Source organism: Podarcis gaigeae (genome assembly GCF_964106915.1).
Source record: "Podarcis gaigeae genome assembly, chromosome: 4".
NCBI classification, from domain to species: Eukaryota; Metazoa; Chordata; class Lepidosauria; order Squamata; family Lacertidae; genus Podarcis; species Podarcis gaigeae.
In genome coordinates, this window is record NC_139677.1 from 99387319 (window position 1) to 99400725 (window position 13407).

Consider the following 13407-nt stretch of genomic DNA (forward strand, 5'->3'; position numbering starts at 1 on the left):
GATACTCTCTCCTATCTGTTAAGGCACAGAGCAAGAGTTGCCATAAAGAGATGAGAGCAAGAAACCATCCACAGCGTGTTTTAAAACACTACATAAATATATTCAGCCCCTGTAGACCTTATTTTCTGCAGAATGCCCCAGAATTATCTACACGCCATTCTTGCAGCACAGGCACCCCAAATGCTTTTGCTTTCAATAAGATTTTTAAAAGTCCCTCAAGATCTGCAACTGCAGTTCTAAAGCCAGCCTTCCTTGTATTTAGCTGTCAATCATGACAATATTATTCTCCACATACCTATAAATACTGAGCCCAGCTAGCGTTTTGAAGCCAAGATTTCCTGAAACATGTTTGTGCGCAGAGTAAAGCTGTGCTGCCAGCTCCAGCACAGTAATTCCACTTACAACTTACCCAAGAAGCTCAAGGTCTGACAGCATTACATGCCAAAAAGGAGAAGCCTATACAATCTAGGCCCACCACCCAATGCCTTTGCTCTGCACTGAACTGCAGAAAAGGACTCTATTATACAGTCAGACATGGACAAAGAAGCCAAGTTGAGCCGAGGTGAAAACAAGCAACAGATAATCAAGAGCCTCTGCTCTTCTTTTCTTCTGGAGAAGTCAACAAGGTCATTATATCTCAAGGGTGTTACGGAAACAGAATTTAAAAGTCTTTGGAAGCACTCAGGTATCCAAGAGCAATCAAGGAAAGCGAGAAGATTGGGGGGGGGGGGCTGAACAATTTGGAATTCCCTCTTCATGTAAAATAAGGACTACTCTTTCAGGACAACTCCCATATGACTATATCCTGCATAAGGGCAAGATGTTGGAGTGAAATAGTTATCCGCCTACTGCTGATACGTCTGAAAATCAAACATGCTGCCTGCGTATATAAGATTGGGCCCGTATGTAAAATTGGGCCCTTCTTCTGGGCTCACCAGGCTGGTGAGCAGCAGAAAGAGACCTTCTCGGTGGTGGCCCCATTAGTGATGAACTCCCACAGGAAGTACAGCTGGTTATATAATGGCCCCCACCCCCCGAGCAGCCATTGTTAGTCCTTTCCTTGCATTTTATTCAAACAATTTGTAAGACTAAAGTGTTCAAAAAAATTAGGATACTCCCCAAACCTTAGTTTTAGTTTGTAGAGTGCTTTACCAGAAACTACTACACATCTCAAATGCCAAATGCACAGATACTTGTAAAGATGCAGAAAACAGGTGCAGTTTGAATCAAAACATCTGGGTTTTTTGTGGTAGGTGCAACTGAAGAGGCCAGTCGGTGGTCATCTGGCCATATCAGACTTGTGTACATTTACCCAAATTTTTGTAAAAACACTCACATCCTGTTTGGCAAAATTTTCATAGGATTTGCCAATATGTTTCCAACAGGAAGACTAAAAATAAAATGCCTCATTCCAGATGCAGCTAAAGCAGAGCAAAGGAAGCTTTGCCAGCAGAGACCCATAATATATAAAAGAATGTTAAACATGATGCCCAGAAATATCAGGCTCTCTTGTTGCCCAAATCAATTTTGTTTATCTGAAAGATTTTGATCAAGATTTTTCAGTATCCACAAGGCAATCAACTTCTATAGGGCATGTTTCAAGTCTTTGGGTTCTCATTGCTTCCACCATTGCACATTATCCCAAGCAAAATTAGATTATGGATCGCGCACTACAGTCATTGAAACAATCACTAACACTAGAGATTCATACGCATGCACATTTCATCTGGCTGATTAAATGAAGTCAAAGCTGAACCTTAAAGCCCTCGCCCCATGTGTGCGCCGCCTTTCTCCCAAATAAGCTGAATGTGTCCAGGGTCATTCCATCCCATCTGCATGACAACCTTGCAAAGCAAAGCATCCTGATGGATTCTGACTCGTCCAAGACCACCAGTGAACCTTGTGGCTTACAAGACCTCTGCCTCATCTTGGAGCCGCTTTGGACACGAAGAAGTCCTGCCAGCTAAAAGTACTGGTGCACTGCGTCCAGCTGGCAGCACTTCTCTGTGTCCAGAGTGGCCAATTGTTTATCCCTTTACAGGGGTCAGCAAACTTTTTCAGCAGGGGGGCAGTTCACTGTCCCCCAGACCTTGTGGATGGGGCCGAACTATATTTTTTTGTGGGGGAAGAACAAATTCCTAGGCCCCACAAATAACCCAGAAATGCATTTTTAAATAAAAGGACACATTCTTCTCATGTGAAAACACCAGGCAGGCCCCACAAGTAACCCAGAGATGCATTTTAAATAAAAGGACACTGTCAGGGAACTGCCATCGGAGCCAGAGGAGGAGGGAGGGCTCCAGAGGGATGCCGGAGAGCGTCCCAGGAGGGAGAGAGGCAGCCCATCTGCGGGGGAAGGAAATCAGCGTAGCACCAGTGGAGAAGGGGGGCAGATGGGGGAATCGGTGAGGAGGCTCCATGACTCCTCGCCGGAGACCAGCGGGGAGAGCACGGGTCCTCCACTGCCCACACCCTCCCTGCGCAGAAGACTTTCACGCAGGGAGAGTAGGCAGAGACTTGGCATCAAAGAACTTCTTTGCTGGAAGAAGTTCAAGAAACGCCCACTGACGGATTCTGCCAGCGATTGAGACAGCCACGGGTGAGTGGCTGTCCAGACAGAAAGGGTTCACCCAGGTGACTCAGCCAGGTGTGGCGACAACTTACGCACGAGCAACCCCTAGAACCATTACAGACCAGGCAGGCTCCACAAATGACCCAGAGATGCATTTTAAATAAAAGTACACATTCTACTCATGTAAAAACACACTGATTCCTAGACCATCTGCAGGCCGGATTTAGAAGGCGATTGGGCCAGATCCAGCCCCCAGGCCTTAGTTTGCCTAGCCATGCTTTAGCTGATGCACCTTAACAGCAGTTCCGTTTGGTCAGATAGATAGAAAGAAAAAAGAAATCCATTCAGCCTGGCACAGCAGCTGAGCCAAATCCTTCCAGGAAGACCACAAGCAGGACGCAAATGCAACAGCAGCAACCGCCGACGTCTGAGAGAAACTGGCATAAATCCACAATCTGAACGTGGAAGTCATGTAGTTTGGAAGCACTCTGGTTCTGGCATTGCTCCTGAAGGCTCGAGACTAGTGCTAGTTTGTCACCTGTGTTCATTCCTTGAGTAGACTTGGACATAGTCAAGCCTACATTCGTTACATCTAGGCTGGATTACTGAAACATGATGTACATGGGGCTGCCTTTGGAGACCTTTTAGAGACGTCAGATAGAGGAGAATTTTGGAATCATGTTGTTCCTTTGCTGATTTACTGAGTCTCTTTCCAGGTATTATTACATTTAAAGCCCTAAATGGAAATTCAAGACAGGCCAACTTGATTGGACAACCACTCCCAGCTCCTAATTCAATTCTAGTATAAGGAGGAGAGGAATAAAGCCTTCACTTTCTTCCCATTATGCTTTATTTTTAAAACACCCACATTCTTTCTCAGCAAGGAAGCATTCTTCCTCAATAGGCTTACTAATTCTCTTTAATACTGCTTTTTACCAGTTTATCCGGAAGAAGCATAAAGCTGACTAACTCATATTTCCTGGATCCACTTTTTAAAAAATTGTCATTTCTTAAATATAGAAATACACTGAGCCTCACCTGTGTCTGGAAGAGCACTTCTTACATGACACTGTCACAATATTTGTGCAGATCATTAACAGATTTACAACATATAAAAGAGACTAGATTTTCACTCGGGTCTGGTTTCTATGTTGGCTAGCTTGAGGATCAGACATCAGTTCTTTACATAGAGCTGTAAAGTTGGAAGGGACCATGCAATGCAGGAATATGCAGCTGTCCCGTATGGGGTTGTTATCTGGTGGCTGAAGACCACAACAGGTGGAATATGAGGAAACACTCTGCATTTTGTACAAACTTGCTTGCAGCCCAGCCCAGGAGAACAGAGGTAGCTGCTCTCCTCCAGGAACACATCCCACAATTACAGTGGTATCTCAGGTTAAGTACTTAATTCGTTCCAGAGGCATGTACTTAAGCTGAAACTGTTCTTAACCTGAAGCATCACTTTAGCTAATGGGGCCTCCCGCTGCTGCCACGCCGCCGGAGCACGATTTCTGTTCTCATCCTGAAGTAAAGTTCTTAACCTGAAGCACTATTTCTGGGTTAGCGGAGTCTGTAACCAGAAGCGTACGTAACCTGAAGCGTATGTAACCTGAGGTACCACTGCACCACCCCAAAAGGGACATGCACTCACATCGATGCACGTGAAATTCTTGCATTACTTGTTTCAACTGTCTTCGGGCATGAGCTTAACTTAGAGGAGTGAAATGCTTTCTTTAAACGTAATTCGAAAAATAGATTGATGATGAATGCCGAATATACACAGCAGATTTTGGAGAAGATTCCTCCCTGCTCCTCACAGCCATAGATGATTGCCTGCTATGTAAGCAACCTTTCAAATCCATTCCAGATATTCTCTTGAATAATTTCATCCAATTTTGTTCATCAATCGATTCTGCTTATGTTAAAGGAATAGGTTCTGCTATTAACCAAACATCAAGCAATCACAGTCAGATTCCACCAGCTATTTCTCGACAATAAATGATTTCCCTGATAAACTGTGATGGCTTGGAAAGTAGCCCAGCTCTGACCCAATTCAGTTGAAAGTTATCACCATGCAGGATTTAAAACTAATTGCATGGATTAGAATACAAAAGGTTGTTCTGAGCTGTCTTTATTTTCATGTAAAACAGTTCACTAAGTTCACATCTATTGACAAAGTGTGAAAATATCTCCAAAATGAAGCTATCAAAAAAGAACGTTTGATACTAACTGGATGAGAATTTAATACAGCACACATCAGTTCAGGTCTTTCAATGAACAGTTTACATTCATAACCAGAGACGGGCACCCACTCAGACATGCAAATGTTAATTATGTTAATTATGACTGATTTTGTTCTTGGATTCTGACGTATATTAAGCAAAAAGGGCAACTTTTGTTTAGATGCAGGTGGCTTCCCATTCACATGGGAGTTACATTTCGGGCCCCAGCACACAAGTGCAAAATCACAAAAAATGGGGAGCACCCTGGAGAGTCCTCCCGGCTTGGGAAGAGACTCACCCCAGAGCCCAAAGAGAATAATCTCTTGGGGCTTTGGAGAGGATCTCCACGCAAGCCGGAGGGGCAGCGGGGCTTTGCTGAGCTGCTCAGCCTCCCCAACTAACAGCTGGTGTAAGGGGTAGCACAGCAGCAGAAGCAGCCACTTCCCTGCGAATCAGCTGAAGAAGCCCTGCTGCCCCTCTGGCTTACACAGAGGTCCTTTTCAGGCTCTGGGGAGAGTCTCCAAGATGCTCCTCATTTCCGGGTACCTGGCACTGTGCTTCTGCACGGTCGTATGTAAATGGGGAGTTGTCTATCACAAAGGCTTTGGAACTGCTGCATATCAATTGGAGTGCTTGTGCCCAAACACTGTTGCTCTCTTGGTACTTTTTGGCTGCAAACTAGCCCCTCAAGTGGAAATGTCCCATTTTACTCTAAAACCCCACAGCAGGTCTAAATGAGGTGATAAAATACCACTTCACTCTACAGGTAGGGGGATCACACTTTTGAAAGTTCCTAGTGTTTTGTAAACAACCCTAACATGCAGAAGACTAAAACAGAAGGTTGTGCTAAATTTATCATTATTATTACTTGCAGGGAGTCCACAACAGGAAACATTTCAAGTGTTATTCCCCTACCTTTAGCCTAAACTGCAAGCACAAATTCTTAAATGATTGATTTTCAAAGAATCTGGAGCTAATTGTGTGTCTCTTCCCCCTTTCTTTTCTTTTTTCCTTTTCGGATAGAGGCGAAACATGACCAGAAATCACTGAGCAGCAATAGCCATGCAGGCTACAGAAGTGCCATCTCTTGGGCATTAAGAGTCTTTTATAGACATTACCTATACATTTTCAGAAAAGTCTCAAAAATCACAAGGGCCAGGAACCTTTTAAAACTGAAACCAATTCCCAGGAGTCCAATTTCTCTGCTAGATTCATCAGAGCGTTCTGATAATTTAACAATGCAGAAGATGCACGTCGAATCACATTTCCACTATTAAGAAGCAACAATGTGAGGAGGCAGCAATAAATGATCTATTCCAGCCCCACAGCCCCTTTGTTTGGCATATTTAGGCCATTTTAGGTACGTTAGTCACAAATCAACAAAGCAAACACTGGTCAGTTAGAGAATCGTCGCTGTTCTCAGATGGTGCTTATAAAAGAATCCAGATCTATGGCTTTTTGACATGCATTGCGGTCAATCGCCTGAAGCTTTTTCCATCCATCTTCCTGAACGCCTGGATGCTGTTCACTTTCTTCCTCTTTTGTCCTCTCCTTCCTCCCCCCCCCCCCCCAAATGTACAGCATTTATTTCATTCTTGGTCACAAGCCATGAATGCACAGACTAAATACTACAGTCACACATCCTATAGCTATTTCTCACAAGAGAAATAAATACAGGGAAGGTCAGATTTGCCAAAACAACCTTAGTTTACACTGGATTTATTTAAACAAAGTAATGACCGCTGGGGATTTAGAAAACAGAGCGAGAGCTTTTTGGCAAAGTGAGAGATATGGGATACCCAAATTGCAAACACCCAGTACTATTATTAAAAGAGCTTCTATTAAACAGATTTTAAAACAAAAAATATGAAACCTGAACAAACAAGTCTTTATGCTTATCTTGAGACTAGATTCTAAAGTGGTCCGGCTACATTAGCCATGAAGAAGAAGCAGCCTCCAATCTAGACCCCCAAATCTACACATGTACAACTAATCTGACATTTTGTTTTTGGAAGTTCCTTCCCCACCAACACATCCAATGGACTTTTCAGGTTTATATGCAACCCCATCCTCACCCAGTTCCTGAAACTATGTGACAAATAGTCAACGCCAGAATAAGACAGGAGCCAAGAAGAGGAACGAGGATAGAAATGGAGAAGGGCTCCACGAGTCTATCCTGACCAGCAATCAGCTTCCTGTGCAACATAAAGCAAGTGTTCTTAACAGCTCAGGATGCAAAAGGGACAGTGCATGAAGACAAAATGCTCCAAGGGCTTTCGGGACCCTTGGATGAACTCTGCTCCCAAAGCAGAAAAACATTGAAGGATCAAGCTTTCCCAGTCCTCTTTCCAAACAGTAAGATGCAACCCCAGAGGGGACCAATAACCATTCTCAGAAGCCAACAAGCAGAAACGTGTCTTAAACCCACTTGGGTGTTGCAGAGCCACCATCTCTTTTCCTTTAGGGACCAATAAACAACATCTCTTGTTTAGCGCAACTAAAATGCAATTCAATACCGCTTGAGAGCAACTACTACATTCTGGTGCGCCTAATCATACAGAAAGGATTCTTCGATATACAAGTTGAACACCTTGCGAGTCAGAATGTTTTGGCTCCCGAACGCCGCAAAACCGGATATGAGTGTTCCGTTTTGCAAACGTTCTTTGGAACCCAAACGTCCAACGCAGGTTTCGTAGGTTCTGATTGGCTGCAGGAGCTTCCTGCAGCCAATCAGAAGTCGCGCCCTGGTTTCTGAACATTTTGGAAGTCGAATGGACTTCCGGAACAGATTCCGTTCAACTTCTGAGGTCCGACTGGAGTACTAATGATGCACCCCTCAAAATTCATCACTGTTTTTCTCTTCGTTAGGATGGCCAGCAGATACCTAGATAATCGCTTTCACAAGCACACCGTCTAAAATATTGGCAGATTCTAACTCCTACCCAGCAAATTGCCATCTTCAGGACTTGTCTCACAAAATAAAAGCTTCTCAGCAAATGTGACAGCAGCACTAAATGTCAGAACTTACAAAATCTGGGAAGACACAAGATTTACCCACTCGGGAAGAATGGCAGATGAAGGTGATGGACTATATGGAGCTGGCGGAAATGACTGGCAGAATCCGAGACCAAGGAGAAAAGTCGGTGGAAGAAGATTGGAAGAAATTTAAAGTTTATTTACAGATACATTGTAAAATTAAGGAATGTTAGAAGGATGTTGGAATGAAGTTATGTGGCTTTAGCAGAAATGTTATAAAGGATTAAGTAAAAATGGATTGTTAACTGGTGAATGAAGAGAATGTAAAATTACAGTATATTAAGATAAATTATTAGGATAAAAACAAAGATGGAAAGAATTTGCTGAAATATCTAATTGAACTAGAATACAAAAAAGGGAGGTGTGAGGAGGTCAAGAAAACAAGCAGATGAAAAATAAGTTATGGGAAGGTTTGATTTGTTTTTTATTCGTATTTTTCTATGCTGTTTTTTTCTTTTTTTTCTTTTTGTCTGTTTGTATCTATTGTGATGTATTGCTTTGTTTCTTCTTGCTTAATTTAGTGGTTTTTTTCTTTTTTTGTAACCTTTAAAACTGGAATAAATATTATTTTTAAAAAGAACTTACAAAATCTGCTGCCAAAAAGAGGACAGATTCCCCCGCTCTCCTCCATAGCATGCAGTAGAGGTTATTTAATAATCTGATGTCATTCTTTATGTATCTTTTCTAAGGAGTCAAAGCTTTTTACAAAATTAAAACACACCAAAAAGAACTCCATAAAATTGCAATTTAAAACAAAGTCACAGACGGACTGCAGCATAAAATCTTAATAAGCTCATGGCAACAGATAAAAGATCTTAAAAAGTCTAAATTTCCTGAAACATGGAGGGGGCATTTAAAGGACGCCTGAAAGCCAAGAGTGAGGAACCTTGACAGGCTCCCAAAAGGAGGACATTCCAAAACATTGTCACCGCCAATCAAGAAGGCCCCATCTTTTATATTCATCCACCTGACACCACATATCAATGGGACCAAGAGCAGGACCTCCAAACCTGATCTTAACTGGTCAGGAAGGTTCATATAGGAATAGATGGTCCTGAGAACAACCTGCTTCCAAGGCCATTTTTAGGGCTTTAAACCTAACACCAGCACTTTAAATTGAGCCTGGAAACAAACAGGAAACCAGCAGAGCTGGAATAGGACCACAGCGATAAAATAGCATCAATGGATACCAGACAATAGTTTGGCACCATAACCGGAGCTGAGAATTTAAGTTTCCAAATTATTTTGGAGCTACACCAGCTAAACATTAGGCTTTTTGGAAGGCCTGAAAGAGTCGTTTGCTTCAGTTGGCTTTTCCTGGGTAATGTTGTGTCTCGCTCACTGGATGGAGGGTGGAGAACGGTTATGCTGCTCAAGTTCCAAGTCTGTTTTATTTGTGTGGATCTTTTGTTCTTGGTTTTAGTAGTAACTTTGTCAATACCTGTAAGTTGCTTTGGGCACAAGTGACCTAAAGATCACTGAATACTTTAAAAGAAAATAACTTTTACCAAGCATCGCAGTAGATCAGCCAAGAAGCAACGAAGGCATGAAGAATTCGTATCAGGGTCATCTTGTTTGGGAGAGACCACAGCTGGTGAACTAGCTGAAGCTGGTAAAAAAAAAAACACACTGCTAGCTACCATCACCACCTACACATTCAAGAATGTCTGCCAAGAATGGATGCCAGAGGCATCCCAGATGGCAGACCTGCGTCTTCAAAGGCAGCACAATCACATCTGGAGCAAGTTGCACAACCTTCCCCAGATTGCCAAAGCCCCTGAGCAACCATTCTTCCAGGTTATCTGCATTATTTCAGCTTATTCACCTCCCTCGGCCCACTCAACTGACAGACGCTGGTTTAGCAGCTCCACAGACTTCCTGGGATTAGACTATGGGGGGAAGGGGGTAGAGTCACACACCATCAATATACTGGTGACACCTCGGCCTAAGCCCCTGGATGATCTCGCCAAGTTGTTTCATGCAGACGTGAAACAGAGTAAGAGACAAGACAGATACTTTGGCACCCTGTTAAGCCAAAGGTCATGGGGCTGAACAACATCCCCCAGAACTACCTTGTGAGACTGGAATGTCTGGAACCATTGAAGAACAGGAGGATACCATGGCCAATGCTACAAAAAAACAACAACCAAAAAGCCATCGAGAAATTTAAGAGAATCAACAGAGTCACACACTTCTATGCATCTTTCAGCAAAGGCTCATCTACCAGGGCAAGCAAGGCAGCTTCCATGCCCCCAAACCAGACTGTAACAAATTTAAGTAATCAGGTTTCCCTAGGACTACCTGGAGCTGAGATACAGTCACATGCTCAAACCCTTGCTCAAATTAAGGCTAATGTGAGATGGACCAATGGCTATTCACATTACTTGGCTCTACATTTTATTTTTTTTCACAAGGGGTCTCACTACAGCATCTCGCAAACATGCAGGAACCATGCCTTCTCCGACTGAGGCACTGATCACATCTCTAAGACAGGATTTCCCAAACTTGAGTCTCTGGCTGTTTTTGGACTACAACTCCCATCATTCCTAGCTAGCAGGACCAGTGATCAGGGATGATGGGAACTGTAGTTCAAAACCAGCAGGAGACCCAAGTTTGAGAAACCTGATCTAGTCAGATTGCCGGTCTTTCTATGTTGATTGGGGCGAAGGTCAAGCATGAAAGCAACTGGTCTCGCCTCTTCAAGCAGCTTGCCCACCCATGTCCCCAGGGGCAAACAAGCTGAAAAACATTAATCACCGCATGACTAGAGTGCCATAGGCACAACCATCTCTGACGCCACTTGAAATCTGGTGTCCCAAGTCAGAATGATAGCAGCATGTGGCTGGTGGAGATGGAGGGGAGCAGAACACAACCTATTGGTTGTTGTTGTTGTTTAGTCATGTTTGACTCTTTGTGACCCCAAGGACCAGAGCACGCCAGACACCCCTGTCCTCCACCGCCTCCTGCAGCTTGGTCAAACTCATGCTGGTAGCCTCAAGAACACCGTCCAACCATCTCGTCCTCTGTTGTCCCCTTCTCCTTGGGCCCTCAATCTTTCCGAACATCAAGGTCTTTTCCAGGGAGTCTTCTCTTCTCATGAGGTGGCCGAAGTATTAGAGCCTCAGCTTCAGGATCTGTCTCTCCAGTGAGCACTCTGGGCTGATTCCCTTATTCTTGCCATCTCATTTTTGACCACATCCAACTTACCAAGGTTAATGGTTCTTACATTCCAGGTTTTCTTTACAGCATTGGACTTTCCTTTCGCTTCCAGGCATATCCGCAATTGAGCGACCTTTCGGCTTTGGCCCAGCCACTTCATCAGCTCTGAATCTTGTCCTCCGCTCTTCCTCAGTAGCATGTTGAACGCCTTCCAACCTGAGGGGCTCATCTTCCAGCGTCATAACTTTTATATACCTGTTATCTCTGTCCATGGAGTTTTCTTGGCAGGGATACTGAGAAGGGGAACCTATTGGTACCAGGAAATTATTCAAGTTGTGCTGCATGTTAGTTTGGAGGGGAGATCATTATTGGCAGAAACCCCATTTCATTCGAGGTGTAGTTATGCATTTCAAGATGTTGGCAACTTGCAGGAGACTAGTTATCCACCGTGTCCAGTCTGCAACTATTGTGGAGATACTATACTTTTTCATAAGGCAGAGTATTTCTCAGTTAGATGAAAGTTCAGTTATTCAACCCAGAATGACAGATTCCAGTGTTCAATGTGGTATATACAGGATAAGGCATTTTAAAAGATCCTAAAATTGAAACTCTTTTCCCCCCTGAGGGCTTATTTTAAGGTATCGGAGCTCAGTGTGTCGAGTATTACCTGCAAATATTGTTCTCATTAAAGCCCCATGGAAAACTAAGCCATCTCCCTGCGACTCTCAATCCCCTCACATATGCACATGGTTCATATAGGTTTGTCTGCAGCCGCAGGCTAGAATTCAGCACTCACTTGCCAGCTGTTAAAAATTCCTGCTCTAACTCCATGCAAGAAGTCCAGGAGGTGGTCACCCTTCACAAACTCAGTAGAACACTGAACTGTCAAGAGTTATTAGCGAGAAAGAAGAGAAATGCAGGAAACAGCTTGGAGTCTCCTCTCTTTGGCACATACGAAGCCGGTCACTGCAATATAGGCAAGGTGATTTCTCCCGAGATGAAGCATGTAGAATTTAGTATTCCCAGTAAGTTTAGGGGTCATTTTAAACAGGCCAAAATTTGCTCACAATTTCTGAAAAACGTATGAATTGTTTTGGGCCCCTGAGATAGGCCTCAAGTTGGGTAAGGCATTCCTATTCACAGCTTAAAGTTGTGGGGTGGGGAGGAAGAGATGAGAAATTAATTTCAGGGAACCCAATGCTCTCAGATGCATTGCTGGTGCTCAGCTTCCCCCCCAAAAAAAAACACCTTTAAGGTATTGCTACCCTTGATGGATAGATTGTATTACTACGCTGCTTTTCATTCAAATGAATCCCAAACAATAAATAATAAGAACGTAATAGAATATCACAAGTATAGCATAAATCATATAAAACAAATTTTCAATTAGCAGTAACAGCGCCTCAGATTAACCTCGTTGGCTACGATGCAGCTGCTGCACAAAGCTTTTAGCACTGGCTAGCCGAGAGCTTGAATCCATGTGCTGCTCTCTGCTGTTAATTTTTCAAAGCAGCAGGAGAGGAGAAGGCTTATGTATACCTCAGTCAACACTGATTTGTGGGGAGCTAGGGGGTCATTAGACCCACCAGCATTCCTCTACAAAGCAACTAACAGAGAGACACTCCAACCAACCCTGCCCTGCTCCTATTTGATCTCCCGGCACACTCACATGTGGCACACCTATTTTACATACGAAATTATTACCGCAGCATGATATAATGTTCATTTAAAGGTGGGGGTGAGAGAAGGCCTCAGAGAAGGCCCATTTGGTATTTGACAGTCTTCCTCATCCAGGGAATCTGAAGATCCCTCCCTCCTCTTACCAAAAGCCATTGTTGAGGCCAGAATTCTGATTTGTTTTAAGCATGGAAAGACAGAAAAAGACGCTTCTTCACACATATATATGGTTGACTTATGAAAGTCACTCCCACGACATAGGGAGATGGTCTCCAGCTTCAGCTGCTTTTTAAAAGGGATGAAAGGTATTTATGAAGCTGAATTTTGAAAGATTTAGGATAGATAAAATAAAGTACAGTGGTACCTCACAAGACGAATGCCTCGAAAGACGAAAAACTTGCAAAACGAAAGAGTTTTTCGTTTTTTGAGTTGCTTCGCAAGACAGATTTCCCTATGGGCTTGCTTCGCAAGACGAAAACGTCTTGCAAGTTTGTTTCCTTTGTCTTGCAAGTTTGTTTCCTTTTTCTTAAAACCGTGCATTCACTTCGAGGAGCAACTCATAGCACGCGTTGTGGTAGCCTTTTTTGAGGTTTTTGAAGACTTTGGTGATTTTTGAAGCTTTTCCAAAGTCCGTGCTTCGCAAGACAAAAAAATCGCAAGACGAAAAAACCCACGGAACGAATTAATTTCGTCTTGCGAGGCACCACTGTACCTCTTTCTGCAGCTAATAGTTAAACAACA

The 13407-nt window shown here is 43.4% G+C and overlaps 1 protein-coding gene and 1 long non-coding RNA gene across 2 annotated transcripts in view; both read right to left on the reverse strand.

Moving 5' to 3' along the window:
- The window catches only part of UVRAG (UV radiation resistance associated), an 87336-nt gene that overhangs the window by 50891 nt on the left and 23038 nt on the right, over positions 1-13407 (reverse strand). The window lies entirely within an intron of this gene.
- On the reverse strand, positions 5790-12924 carry LOC310842351. The gene is made up of 4 exons (XR_014563090.1): positions 11297-12924; positions 10163-10703; positions 8416-10121; positions 5790-7827 (listed from the first exon to the last, which is right to left on the reverse strand). It is a non-coding gene; the product is annotated as an uncharacterized lncRNA (long non-coding RNA).